The 15007-nt window shown below is 52.5% G+C and overlaps 1 protein-coding gene across 1 annotated transcript in view; it reads right to left on the bottom strand.

Annotated features, from left to right (window-relative positions):
- The window catches only part of SHANK2 (SH3 and multiple ankyrin repeat domains 2), a 563804-nt gene extending 562132 nt beyond the window's left edge, over nucleotides 1-1672 (bottom strand). The window contains 1 exon segment of the mRNA XM_070359054.1: nucleotides 1211-1672. The gene's annotated coding sequence lies outside the window, so the exon portion shown is untranslated.
- Between the last annotated feature and the right edge of the window lie 13335 nt (nucleotides 1673-15007).

Below are 15007 nucleotides of genomic sequence, written 5' to 3'. Positions count from 1 at the left end.
CGCGGGAGGAGGCGCGCCGCGGTCCAGCACCCTCCGAATTCCAGCGGCGAGGTCCACCCCGTCCCCGGCACCTTCCGAACACGGAGCCAGGTCCACCTCAGCCCCCCACCCTCCGATCAGAGGCGGCGAGGCCCTCCACCCGGATCATACCTGCTCGCAAAATCCAGCGGCCCCAGCTCAGGCGGCGAGTGCGCGGTAGCGATCTCCAGGCGCCCCCCGCGGCCCGGACACCTTGCGGAGGCGCCAGGGCCACGGCGCTGCGCGGGCGCAGCTGCCCGGCAGCCGGGGAGGGATGCCCGGGCGAAAGTTGCCAGGGAAACTTGAGCAACTCGAGCGCGCCGGTGCCAGCCTCCTGCATAATTCAAGGGCGGCGGCGGCGGAGCAAGGGGGGCCACTCACCTGCCTCAGTCGGGCCCCCCAACCCGGCTGGGGCGCGCGGCGGGCAGAGGCCGGGCATCTGGCGGGGGCTCTGCTCGACCCCGGGGACCCGAGGGTCCATCCACGACTCCCGGGCCTGCGCCAGATGCGCCGGCCCCGGCCTCGCCGAGCCCGCTGCTCCAGCCGCGCGCACCTGGATGGGGGCTCTGGGAGCCGGTGCGGGGCCGGGGTAGCCGAGGCAGGGTCTCCGGGGACCTTGCGACCGCGGCACGGGTCCCCGCCCCCCGCGCGCCCTCTGGCGGCCCCGTGCCAGTTCCACCGCCAGGCATGCGGGCCCAGCTACCCGCGCCAGTGGGCGGCGACCTAGGGCAAGGAGACCCCGGGCAAGAGGCGGAGGTAGGTCCATCTGCGGTGCCCCAAGGGGAGGCGCTAGAGGTGAAGGGGGTTCATGGGCGCGGGGGACGAAGAGGGTGCTCCTGCGCTCTGCCCCACGCCGCTTCTAAAGCAGTTTAAATCGACCCCTAGTCCCGAACGAAACAGTGGGGGCGGCTGGGTGGGGATGTCTCCATAGAGAAGTGAGTCCCACCAGGACTCGAAGGACCCTTTCCCAACCCCCCACCCTCAGCCTCTGTGAGTCCAGGACCGCGCTTACCCAGTGGTTGGTGCTCCTGGACGCCAGAAGCACCCACAGGGCAGCTGATCCGCACGGCCGGGCTCCTAAGGGACCAGCCACTGTCCTTCCCGGCCACACACGGTGCCCCCCGCCACCCCCACCCTGCAACCGCAGCGCCCCGCGATGCCCCCACCCCACCCCCCGCCGCCTCCGCCTCACCTGGCTCGGGGCGCGGCTTCGGGAGTCCGGGCGGGTCGGAGCCCCCAGGGAAGGGCGGGCGTCTGCGCTCTCTGGGCTCGGCCGCGGGCTCCGGAGCTACGCCGAGCCCAGGCTGGCCGGAGCGCGGGAGCCGCCGCGGCCGCCGCCGCCGCCGCTGCTCAGGTATCCGGGTGGTGGGGGGGTGGGGGGACGCCGCGGCCCCGCCCCGCGCGGCAGCCGGGCTGGGGGCTCCGGGCAGGGGCGGCCGGACAGCCCTTCCCCCGGCCGGCCGCGAGCGGTCGGGGCCAGCGAGGGTGGGGGAGGGGTCCCCTTGGCGCCAAAGGACGCGCGCGGCCCGGGACTCACGTGCGCCCCTCGCCCGGGGTCTCCTCCCGCCCCGCGGAGGCCGGTCGACCCCGCCCCACCTGGCCCTGTCCAGCTGCAGCCCGCGGTGGCGACTCGGCCGCGGCGTGCGGGGTCTGTTGTAGCAACCGGGGGCCGGCGGGCGCCCGGGGCCGCCTCCGCCCGCCGCCCCGCCCCGCCCCGGGCTGCGTGGCTCGCCGCCCCCCCAACCGGTGAAACCCAGCGGACCTGAACGTCCCAGGATTTTGTAAAGCCCGGTTCCTTCTGCGCGGCCGGCTCCGGCCCGGGAGCGTTTTCTGTTTACAGGGCTCGGAAATGCAGAGCCGCTCGCACCTCCGAGGGTTTGCGGGGCAGATGCAAACTTTGTGCCTGGGCAGCGCGCCGCCGTCCGCCTGGATGGGCGCCTCCGTGCCGGGCGGGCCGACCCGCGTCTCGGCCCGCGGCCCTCCCAGCCATCCCGGGTAGGGGAATTAAAGCCCGCGGCTCACAGCAGGCACCCTCTGGGGAATCCTGTTATTATCCAGGACCCCGGCAGCGCTAGGTTTGCCAAAACCCCAAGGCGGATGTCCTAAGCCCCTGCCCCCCAGCCCCCGGCTCCGAGCTGGGAAGGTGGCTTTACTCCTCCCAACCTGGGGGTCCAAGCCACCGGCTCAAAACTTTTCTCAAGACCCTGATAATTCACTGGTCACTCCACCTGTCTCTGAGGACGCTAGGGAGGTTTCTGAGTCCTGAGATTGCCAGTATTCTGCCAAGGGAAAGCATTTCCGCCCGCCAAAGTGTGGACATTTGTGGGGAGAGGGGGTGGGTGGTTGGCAAACACCAGGGTCCGTCCGGGCTGTGACGTTCAGCAAGCCTTCCCCTATACAAAACCTCAATCCACGTCTCCCAATGAAGAATATATACGTGTGTGTATAAATATATATATATTTTTTTTTAAGTCAATTTTATAGGACATGCCTGAGAGATCTGCATGGGCCAGTGACTTCAACATACCAAAGGCAAAGTTAAATATTTGCTCTAGATATCTTTTTTTTTCCTGCTTGTGTAATTGTCCCACATTTCAAAGAAGTCTTTAAAAGCACTTAGATTTAAAAAAAAGTTCTGTTTAGGGCCTCATAAGTTCGGGACACACGGGGGTAAAATGCTGGAAGTGCTTTAGGGCAGCTGACGGATGCGAACTCCTTTCTCTCCTCTGCTCCCTTAAGCATGAGATCTAGTAAAATATTTGCTGAATGAATAAAGGAGGCAATCAATCCAATAATAATAGTCCTTCAAACCGGAAGAATGAAGGCCTGGCAGGATCCTGCCAGTGGAGTGTCTTCTGCCTGGAAGCAGGGGATTGTCGTGGGGTGGGGGGCAGTTGGTCGGCAGAACCTTCTCCTGTTCTCTGGGTTCCTCTGGTGGGTCTTCTGGGAAGTTACAGGGAGTGAGGGGGTGGGGAGAGGGCTCTCTTCCACCCATCCCCCGCCATCCCAAATAAAACACGTTCCTGATGTTTGCCACCGCTGTATTTATTTATTTTTTTGTGTGTGTGTGTCTATAATCAAATTTTTTTTCTAATTTTATTTTATTTTTAAACTTTACATAATTGTATTAGTTTTGCCAAATATCAAAATGAATCCGCCACAGGTATACATGTGTTCCCCATCCCGAACCCTCCTCCCTCCTCCCTCCCGATACCCTCCCTCTGGGCCGTCCCAGTGCACCAGCCCCAAGCATCCAGCATCATGCATCGAACCTGGACTGGCAACTTGTTTCCTACATGGTATTTTACATGTTTCAATGCCACTCTCCCAAATCTTCCCACCCTCTCCCTCTCCCACAGAGTCCATAAGACTGTTCTATACATCAGTGTCTCTTTTGCCACCGCTGTATTTAAAATAGATAACCAACAAGGACCTACTGTGTAGCACAGGGAACTCTGCTAAGTATTCTGTAATAATTCTATGCAGAAAGAATTTGAAAAAGAGTGGATCCATGTATACGTAGGACCGTATCATTTTCATGTACCCCTGCAACTAGCACAGCTTAATCAGCTCTGGGCGCTTGGTTGCTCAGTCGTGTCTGACTCTCTGCAGGCCCCATGGACTGCAGCCCGCCAAGCTCCTCTGCCAGCGGGATTTCCCAGGCCAAAATACTAGAGTGGGTCGCCATTTCCTACTCAAAGGCATCTTCCAGACCTAGGGATCAAACCTGTGTCTCCTGAGTCTCCTGGACTGGTAGGCGAGTTCTTTACCACTAGCACCACCTGGGAAACCCTTCAACATAAAATAAATTTTTAAATGGCAATTTTGCCCTACAACTGTAACTCAAGTCCCTACCATATCACTCCCCCCAATCAAATTCCTGCCCAGATTTCTAGAACCACCCTGCAGATGACAGAGGAAGTGGCTGTTATCACAGAGGGGGCCAATGCCAGAACCTGTCTGTGTTTAAGAAACACTTCCCTGGGGGCCCAGGCCTCCACCAGCCTGTCCACCCCACTGGACACCTGTCGGGCCATCCCCTCCAGTCCCTCTGATCTGTTTGTTGCTTGACAACAGGGCTCTGTGCGAGCTGCATCTTTTGGCATTTTAAGGACAGTACCCTGCTTCCGTCCCAGTTTCTCTGTGTCCATTTCAGTATCCAGTTCAGCCGTGCACCGATGAGACAACGTCCTTCCAGGCTTCTCTTGTGAGAAGACTGGGGATCCAAAACCCATGCAGCGGTGTCTTTCCTCACTCATCAGTGCCCCGAGAACACGTAGGGGGCACCCTCAGCCCTGGAGAGCCGGGGCTGCCAGTAGTTTGCCCCCTAGACATCCTAGATGGAAGCGGTCTTCTTCCTGGTGGACCCAGCGTGGTCACGTCTCAGAGTGCCTGAGCTCCATCTCAGGTAGGAAAAGGGAAGTCATTCTTTTTCTTCTGGGACTGTCTGTTTTTGTTTCTGGAAGCTGCCTTTTCCTGGACCCCACCCCCACCCCCAACACGTCTGATGATGTGTGAATGGAAGATGTGACATTTTCCACCTCTGAACGTTTCTTTTTTCCCTGTAAAACATGAAGCATCTGGCTATCAGTCATTGTATTTCTATGTTGTACCCCTGAGCACGAGGCAGGCCAGGATTTCCCAGAAAGAGTAACTGCTTTACAGAGAACTAGAAACTGGGGCATCGTACCGTGAAAAGATGCGAAATCACCCAGCTCCTCTGTCCGGGGAAAAACATTATAAATATTTTGTGGCTTTGATTAACCCAGATGCATTCAGCGGCAGGCCTGGTCTGTCCCTCGCTTGGAGAAGTTCCTGGCTTTGGGATGTTGCAGGCCAGCATCCTTCTTCAGAGAAGAGGTCTTAGGCTGCCCAGGTGAGAAGGAACTAGCTGAGCTCTCCAGCTTAAACTAGGGGGCAAGAAGTTATGGTTCTCATCAGAGAAGACGAAGTCAGAGCCAGGTAAAGGCAGGCACTCCAGCCAGCAAGTTTTCCCCATTCCCCCATCCTTGCCAGACTCCCACACTTCTACAATTTTTTCCCCTGTGTTTTCCACAATAACAAGAGATCTACTTCCCTCATGTTCCCCCCACATCAAATATTGGACCACTCGTCCATTTCTTTGTAATTTCATGACAGTTTCTGGCTGGGTCCCACAACCTGATGCTATGAGAACACACCCAGATCTTACACATCCCTTAACTCCCAACCGACATGCCTCCCGTGCAACCCTCTGTATCTCAACTAGGAGTTTCATTACTCTCCTTTAATTTTCCACAAAGTTATTTTCCATGGACTTGTTTTGAAAAGCCTACTGGGACTGATGTCTGAACAGAGAGTCGGGGTTGCTCACGTGGCAGGCACCCAGGAGGAGTTGGCTGCTCCCCTTGGGACCTGTGATGGTGAGAGAGGCTGGTCAGAAGCTTTTCCTGCTGGACTGGAGGACGGGGGAGCCACGGGCAAGGGGACGAAGGCCTTCCTCCAGGCCCGCGTCTTCTTGCTTTTTGCTGTAGCACATTTGCCGGGCCTCCTGTGGGCACCAGTGCAGCCTGAAGCTTGCAGGAGTTACGGCCCCAGGCGCCAGTGCAGCCTGAAGCTTGCAGGAGTTACTGCCCGGGGCTGGAGGGGGCAGTGCTCAGCCTTCCAGGAACCATCCTGGGAGGTTGGAAATGGAGAGTCTCTGTGTTCCCCGGAGAGTGACCAGTCCTGCTGGGGACGCTGAGGCCTCTAAGAGGTGCTGTTGGGGCCTCCCATGCTTACGGCAGAGACCACAACAAAACTCCTTTATCTGGGGGTTTCTTCTTCTGTGTCTCCCTATCTTGATCCCCTCACTACTGATTCCAGGTACCCACTCTCAAATACAGCATCTCTCATCTGAGTCCTCCCAGACAAAGCTTTCTGGGAAACCCCAAATAAAGTGAATGCTGTCTGTGATCCTGTGAGGTGTCCCTGAAGGTGAAGCCCAAAGGGACAGTTGAGATCAGCCTGGAGGCAGCATGACCTGAGACTAGGGAAGGTCCCTTGAAGGAGGGAGGGAACCGGTTCCATGCATGATAGCAGGAGCTGCCGGAGGCTGTTACTGGGAAATGAAGCCTGTCGGAAGGTCCCCCTTATAACCAGCTCAGAGGCTCTTGGGGTTTGCTCAGCAAGCAGGCAACTTAGGCAAAACCTTTTTAAATTATCTACAGGTGGAATACAGCAGGGTTCTGGAGAAACAACACACTATAACCAAGTGAGGTTTATTCCCATACGGCTGGAAGGTTTCACTCTAAGGAAATCTATTAGGAGATACGTTTGATCAAACCAAACTTCTTAGTCAACAAAAATGAATTGTTTGAGACTGCTTTGATATTGTCCTATTTTAAATACCAAGCTAAAGCCAGGGTGATGTTCAGTGTTAAAAACTGAATCATTTTCATTTGATTCAGGAATAAGGTACGAGAGCTTGCTAACATTACCAGCACTTAGTATTTCTCTAGGAGTGCTAGCCAATGAGATGGGATAAGGAAATGCAATAACAAATATACCTATTTGAAAAGGGAGGGAAACTTACCATTTGGGGAGGTGATATGATTTTCTAGATGGAAAATCTAAGGAAATAAACTGAAAGCTCATGAAAGAGTTTAGTAAGGGGATGATAGGTAACGAGTAACTTTTCTGTTTATGAACAATAGGCAGTTCGAAATAGAAACCAATGACATTCTTGGAATCAACAGAACTAAGGGGAAAATAAGTACCAAGACAAATATAATGAGAACTTTGTGAGACTCAGAGGGCGGAAAACGAAAAATTGTCTGAAGAGAATGAAAAAAAACTAGAATAAATAAAGGACAGGTATAGGGTTGTGGTTAAGAACAGTTCAGTTCAGTTCAGTTCAGTCGCTCAGTCGTGTCCAGCTCTTTGCGACCCCATGAATCCCAGCACGCCAGGCCTCCCTCTCCATCACCAACTCCCAGAGTTCACTCAGACTCACGTCCATCGAGTCAGTGATGCCATCCAGCCATCTCATCCTCTGCCGTCCCCTTCTCCTCCTGCCCCCAATCCCTCCCAGCATCAGAGTCTTTTCCAATGAGTCAACTCTTCGCATGAGGTGGCCAAAGTACTGGAGTTTCAGCTTCAGCATCATTCCTTCCAAAGAAATCCCAGGGCTGATCTCCTTCAGAATGGACTGGCTGGATCTCCTTGGAGTCCAAGGGACTCTCAAGAGTCTTCTCCAACACCACAGATGAAAAGCATCAATTCTTCAGCGCTCAGCCTTCTTCACAGTCCAACTCTCACATCCATACATGACCACAGGAAAAACCATAGCCTTGACTAGACGAACCTTTGTTGGCAAAGTAATGTCTCTGCTTTTCAATATGCTACCTAGGTTGGTCATAAGTTTCCTTCCAAGGAGTAAGCATCTTTTAATTTCATGGCTGCAGTCACCATTTGCAGTGATTCTGGAGCCCAAAAAGATAAAGTCTGACACTGTTTCCACTGTTTCCCCATCTATTTCCCATGAAGTGATGGGACCGGATGCAATGATCTTCGTTTTCTGAATGTTGAGCTTTAAGCCAACTTTTTCACCCTCCACTATCACTTTCATCAAGAGGCTTTTGAGTTCCTCTTCACTTTCTGCCATAAGGGTGGTGTCATCTGCATATCTGAGGTTATTGGTATTTCTCCCGGAAATTAAGAACAGAGACTGTTAAACCAGACCAAACTCCATGCTTACTAACTGGGTGGACTTAGCCTTATCTCCTGGCTTCCCAGGTGGCACTGGTGGTAAGGAATCTGCCTCCCATTGCAGGAGATGCAAGAGACACAGATTCCATCCCTGGGTCGGGAAGATCCTCTCGAAAAGGAAATGACAACCCACTCCAGCATTCTTGCCTGGAGAATTCCATGGACAGAGGAGCCTGGTGGGCTACCGTCCAGGGGTCACAAAGAGTCAGACACAAGCATGAACATACACAGCTATGTTTCCCATCCTGTCTACATACTGTAAACACAGATTCTTCACAGACTAAATGTCTGTTTAGAAAGGAATAGAAATCTTTAAAAACACTAATTGAAAAATGGATAAATGACAGAAAAGGACAGGTCTTCTCAACAAATAGAGCTGAAATAATTGAACATCCATCTGGGGGGAAAGGGAACTTCACACCTTATAAAAATGATCTCAGAATTGGGGCTCAATATACAAGATAAAACTAAACAGCTTTTAGAGGAAAAGCTAGGAGAAAGTCTCTTCTGTCTTGAGGCAGGCAAAGGGTTTTTACTTATGACAACAAAAGCATGATCCATAAAAGAAAAGAAAATGGATACACTGGACTTCATCAAAGTTTTTAAATTTTGCTCTTTGAAAAACATGCTATAAAGAGAATGAAAAACAAGACATAGACTGGGAGAAAAGTCCTGAAAGTCACAGATGTGCCAAAGGATTTTTGGATCCGGAATACTTGAAATAAGAGCTTGAAAGTCTCAGGAATAATCAAACAGGCTGCCTAAGGAAAACATGGGCAAAAGATGAGGATATTCAGAGGGCAAGTGAGCCCATGAAAAGATGCTCAATCTCATTAATCATTACAGAAAGACAGACTGAAACTACACACCTACTACAATGAATAAAAAGAAAATAGTGCTGAAGACATGGAACAGCTGGAACTCTCACACACTGTTGATGGCTACGTAAAAGCAGACAAGCTCTTTGGACAATAGTTGGGCAGCTCCTCCTGAAATTAAACATATACTTAATATATTCGATCCAGGTCCATATAGTCGAAGCTGTGGTTTTTCCAGTGGTCATGTATGGATGTGAGAGTTGGACCATAAAGAAGGCTGAACACCAAAGAACTGATGTTTTCGAACTGTGGTGCTGGAGAAGTCTTAAGAGTCCCTTGGACAGCAAGGAGCTCAAACCAGTCACTCCTAAAGGAAATTAGTCCTGAATATTCATTGGAAGGACTGATGCTGAAGCTGAAGCTCCAATACCTAGGCCACCTGATGCGATGAACTGACTCATTGGAAAAGACCCTTATGCTGGGAAAGATTGAAGACAGGAGGAGAAGGGGATGACAGGATGAGATGGTTGGATGGCATCACCGACTCAATGGATATGAGTTTGAGCAAACTCTGGGAGACGGTGAAGGACAGGGAAGCCTGGTGTGCTGCAGTCCATGGGGTCACAAGTGTCTGACACAACTTAGTGATTGAACAACACGAATTTACCCAACAGAAATGGAAAATGCTACTGAATGGATGTTGGTAGCAGCTTTAGCGCTCCAGGCAGGGGACCTGGAGGCCCCTGGGAGCCCTGGTCTCCCACCCCAGGCCCTCACATCTCCAAGTCCCTCACATTCTCCTTCACCTGCCCTGCATCCAGCGTGCCTCCCCAGCTCAGCAGGTGCCTGAACCCTGACCTCCGTCACCTGCGCTGGCTCTGAGCCTCCTCCAGCCCTGCACCTCACCACCCCCCAAGGCTTGATGGGATTGCTCCCCTGCTGTAACTCCTGGAGGCTCCCAGACCTCCTGGGTCAGCTCTAGGCACCTCGTGAGGTTCTCAGAGACCTAAGCCTCTGTCCCCATCTCCTCCAGAGCCTGGCTCTCAGGCCTCTCCCTTCAGAGAAACTTGATGGCAAACAGACTCTAGGTCCCTCCCTGGGCTAGAAATCCTGGGGGTGCGTGGCGTTTCCTGTCCCCAGGGCATGTTTGTGGGGGTTGGGGGTTGGAGTTTGTGGCTAGGGGTTGGTTCACACTCTGGCCCCCTGCACGGAGGGCCAGGAGAGACGAAAGGAAGAGGCAGCCGCTCCAGACAGGCAGGAGGCATTAGCAGGAAACGTACATACAGACGCGTATGCGAAACCCGCGTGTCTTCATGACCACCTGCCAAATCCTGAGGTTTATATGGAGCTCAGGGCTCAGTCACGCGCACTGGCCAGTGGTCTCAACACCACTCTCATCTCTCAAAGCCGCACCCTTGAATGTGGCTCCCACTGCGGGCCCAGGTGGGCAGAGGACACATTCAGGGACAGGAGATGGGTGAGGCACAGCCAGCTGCCTGGGACTGGCTCATGGTCCACCAGCGGCCACGTCCTCCGGGTGGCCTCCTCCACCACCGGGTCTCTAAGAGGCATGACGGAGCTGTTACGAGGGACTAGCGTTTGAGGTGCTGTAGCTTACAGGGCTCCCCTACACCCATAAACATCTCCAAATCCCGATCCATCATGGAGAGGGGACATGCCCCGACAAAGAGCACAGGCCACCTTGGCTCAGGGGCTCCAGATGGGTGGGGCCATCCAGGAAGTGTTCCTGTTGACTGCACCGTTGGGTCTCTTGTGTCCAGAAAGCAAACCCCATGACAGTTGAAGTTTCACAAGTGTGCAGAGCTGATAGATCACTTCCAGGCATCCAGTACTCTGAAGGCAATCATATTTAAAAGAGTAAAACACTTTCAGATAAGTCAGTGATGGCTTCAGCGAAGAATCTGGCCTGCCGCCACTGGCTGGGCAGTAACCGGAGTCACTTGGTAGATTTCCCGCTTGTAACAAAGCCTTCTCCCTCCGCCCTTCCCAGGTCAGAGTCAAAGAAATTAATTCTAGAGGGAAGAGGTAACATAAAAGTCAAAAGAAAATGTCAGCGGTGAATTGTTTGACTTTCTGCGCAAGAGATGGATGCTGTCTCCGCTGACAGCCTGGATTGGAGGGTCCGGATGTTCTAATTTCTCCCAGGGTCCATGCTTAGGACAAAGGAAGCAGAATACGGAACCATTTTATTAACGGATTGAACTTTCTGTCTCTGGACTGCGGCGTGCACACAGGATGGTGTGGGTAGGATCTGCAGGGTTTTAGGAAAACAAGATGCCAGCTACTTGACCCCCATCTCACCCGCTTGGGAGGGGCTGGGTGCGGGGGCCTCCGATTGGGGCCCATGTCCGGGGCTCACAGGCTGGAGTCAGGGGAGCCCCAGAGTCCCAGCTGAGGGGTCTGAGTTCCTCCTGCTGGTCTGCTGCCCAGGGGACTGGAAACCACACCACCCCCGCTCAGGGCAGGCCCCCACCCCAGCAACCTACTGTGCCAGACAAGCCTGGGCCACTGCAGTGCTCGTGACTGGGTGTCAGGGGCAGCCAGGGAGTCTGGGCACCCCAAGAATCATCTCACACTCTCCAGGGGAGCCTCTCCTCTGGGGAACACTGCTCCGTGGTGGGCTCTGAGACCTCATTTCTTAGATTGTCAAATTCCTCCAAAAACATGGGTGATAATGGCTCAGACAGGAGAGAACCTGCCTGCAATGCAGGACACCCAGGTTTGACCCCTGGGTCAGGAAGATCCCCTGGAGAAGGGAATGACAACCCACTCCAGTATTCTTGCCTGGAGAATCCCATGGACAGAAGAGCCTAGTGGGCTACGGTCCACAGGATCGCAAAGAGCTGGACACGATAGAGTGACCAACACTTTCAGTTTCCAAAATTTGACCTTCAGTGTGGGAATGGAGAAATGGTGGAAGCTTGGAGGCTGGAGGGAGCCTGAAAGGAGATACATGCCCTTACCCCATTGCACTGTTCTGAATTGACCCGATGTTCCCCAGGGAGGTGGAAACGTGGAGCTGCACAGGGCTGCGAACAGAGATTTGCATTAGTGATCATGTAATTATCATTACTATTGCATTATTATCTTTGTTATGTTATGTTACACTGTTTTTAACATTGATGCATTGTTGTTATTATTGTTAATTACTAAAATAATCAAACCAGTCAATCCTAAAGGAAATCAACCTTAAATATTTATTGGAAGAACTGATGCTGAAGCTGTAGCTCCAAAACTTTGGCCACCTGATGCAAAGAACTGACTCATTGGCAAAGACCCTGATGCTGGGAAAGATTGAAGGCAGGAGGAGAAGGGGGCGACAGAGGATGAGATGGTTAGATAGCATCACTGACTCAATGGACATGAGTTTGAGCAAACTAGGGGAGATAATGAACGAGTGGCGAGCTGCAGTCCACGGGGTTGCAAAGAGTCGCACAGACTTAGCAGACTTAGCAACTCAACAACAGCAATTAAAATGATAGAGTAATAGAGCAGCAGATTTTTGTCAAGGCAGACAAGAAAGATACAAAGTACCTCTCAGGTGGAAACCATCTCGCCCTGTCGGAATGTATCCCCCAACTCCCTGGTCCAGGCGCATCTCTGAGCATGGGGGAGGCCTGAGTTTGAGAGGAGGAGTCACAGAAGGGGAAGGAGGAGAAATAGGAGCCAGGGAGGGGGGCGTGGGTGCAGCGGAGTTGGGGAGGAGAAGCTGGGTGGGGAGGAAGGTGGGCTACACAAACTTCCTTGATTCCAGAACTTCTCTGATTTGCATTGTAGACAGTAGCAGCTGGTGCTAATTGTGACCTGCACCTTTGGGGACCTCAAACCACCCCATCCACACCCCATCGACAACGTGAAATTGTGTGGCTGTTACATATTTGACAAGAAGGGTCAGTGGAAGTGTACATTTCAGGAGTCTCGGAGACAGAGAGCGGAAGCCCCCTTTAAGAGAGGGGACGCCTGGTGGGCGGGTTGGGCTGGGGTTGGGGCTCACTTATGCTTGCTGAGCCCCACAGCCCTTGTGTCGACTATGGTAGGTGTTAGTGTGTGTTTCACGGCATTTTACGAGGGTAAATGAAATTGTGCACAGGAGGCGACTAAGACAGAGCCTGCCACAAAGACAGAGCTCTTTCAACGCTAGCTGGTGTTGTAATGAAGACCATTGGAGAGAATTAAAGATACTTGATCTAGAAGTGGAAGGAAGCTCTAGGGCTGCCATCGAGTCACTGATGAGATGGCTGGTGGAAGTACAATTAGGCTTTGTCTCACTCTTGTAATTTGGGTTCAGCACAAAGAACTGTCCTTGACATCGGGTCAACAATCCCTACAGCATTGTCTTCAGGGTCCACTTTCAAACTCAAGAATCTAGGGTGGAACATATGGGGACGTTGAGGACTGACTGGGAAGCATGTTTCAGAATTCTGAGAACACAGATTTGGCTTGCTAACAATAGTAAAATGAATAGACACCTAAATTACATTTCAATTAAAATTAAGGGAAGCAGTGGGAAGTTGGGGTTAGCAGATGCAAAAAACTACCTTATATAGGGTGGATAAACAGCAAGGTCCTATTCTATAGCAATACAGCCACTCGGTCGTGTCCGACTCTTTGCAACCCCACGGACTGCAGCACGCCAGGCTTCTCTGTCCATCACTATCTCCCAGAGTTTGCTGAAACTCATGCCCATGAGTCAGTGATGCCATCCAACCATCTCATCCTCTGTCACGCTTTCTCCTCCAGCCCTCAGTCTTTCCCAGCATCAGGGTCTTTGCCAATGAGTCAGCTCTTAGCATCAGGTGGCCAAAGGATTGGAGCTTCAGCTTTAGCAGTCAACTATATTTCAATGAAATTTTTTTTCAATTCCAAAAAATGAAAGAAAAAATGTTTTAAGTAAATGACTTTTTTTAACAGTAGTAAAATCTCCCCTTACACTTCTTGCCAAGGTCTCTGCCAAGCAGAACTGGGTCTGCCCACCCAGCGGCTGAACAACAGCAATGGTTGATTGACAGTGTTGTGTTAATTTCTGCTTACAGCAGAGTGATTCAGTTATACACATACGTGTTACTTTTCATATTCTTTTCCTTTACAGTTTATCTCAGGATGTTGACTGCAGTTCCCTCTGTTCTCCCAGCCCCGGGAAGCCACGGTCTCACGTTCTGGGAGCCATGGTCTTTCTCGACGGTTGCTGGACGATCATGCCGGGTGCTTCCTTCTTGGCCGCAGTGAGTGTAGCTGGCTGCCCACCTCATGCAGGCCCATTTCAACCTGGATTCTGTCTGAAAGACAGCGCATGACGGTGCCCGCCCTGGTGGAAAGTGTTCATGTCCCCATTCATCCACTGGACTAAAACAGTCTCCCTGGTGGCTCCTGGAGGTCTGAGGTCCACCAGGGCACATCCCTCTGGAGCCTGGTCAATCCCCCTGCAGGAACGCATTGGACTGTCTCTGGGGGAGCCCCCTTGACCGCTGCACGGGGTCTGGTAGAAGTGAAATGGGCCCAGTTTGGATTCTGTAGGGGGCCTCCCCGTGTTGACTGGAGGAGTGAGCAAGGAACGCAGATGGGCTTCCTAACCCTCCGAGGGCGGTACTCTCCGAGAACAAATAGGGGTTTCAGCCGACCCTTGGACCACCCAGAGGTCCTCCCAAGCCTGGTTCATTACGAATGATTAATGCGCTCCCTCCACGAGTCTTTTCACAGATAGGCCCTGGCATGAAGGTTAATTGGTCCAGTAATAACTTAATTACGGAAGGCACATTACAAAGAGTTATAACCAGTGTCTTCCACTTAATTCCTTCCCACGGATTCCCTGAGTGCCTTTTAGCGTGAAAGCTGCAGAGTTTACATTAAGAGCAGCACAGGCCGGGAGAGGACTGCATTTTGCCGCCATAAGAAACGCGAAAGAAAGAGGAGCTTTGAACCTAAGTGAAGACGGACAAAAGACGCAAAGGCAAATGTGGAATTTGCCACGGTTCTGCTTTTCAGAACCACTGAATATAGACTCCATACCTGAATTCTTTTATTCGGTTTTATTTTTGATTCCATAATGAGAGCTTGCAAGGTGACGGGTTTTTGTTGCCACGTGCGTTGTGAAAAAATAGCAAATTAAGCGGAAGGCACGGTTGGAAAAAATTGAAGCAGCGAGATGGAGCTGGCTTTTGTCTGGCTTAAGATTCCCCAGGCCGAACCCTAGGGGAAGATGGAGGGTGGATGCCATCTCCGGGGTGAGAGGTGGGTCCTGTCGTGCGAAGGCAAAGGAGAGGCTGTGTTCTACCCACTGGCCACGACATGGGGCTGAAATACCGTCCCACGTGGAACCCTGACTTGCTTCCAAAGATTTAATTTCAGCTCTTAGTTGCTTTATTTTTGACATGTCTCCCTGGGTTGTGGGATTAATAACTATTGAAACGGCTGTGAAAGAGCCC

This window comes from Bos mutus, chromosome 22, assembly GCF_027580195.1.
Source record: "Bos mutus isolate GX-2022 chromosome 22, NWIPB_WYAK_1.1, whole genome shotgun sequence".
NCBI classification, from domain to species: domain Eukaryota; kingdom Metazoa; phylum Chordata; class Mammalia; order Artiodactyla; family Bovidae; genus Bos; species Bos mutus.
This window is presented reverse-complemented; position numbering and strand designations above follow the sequence as displayed.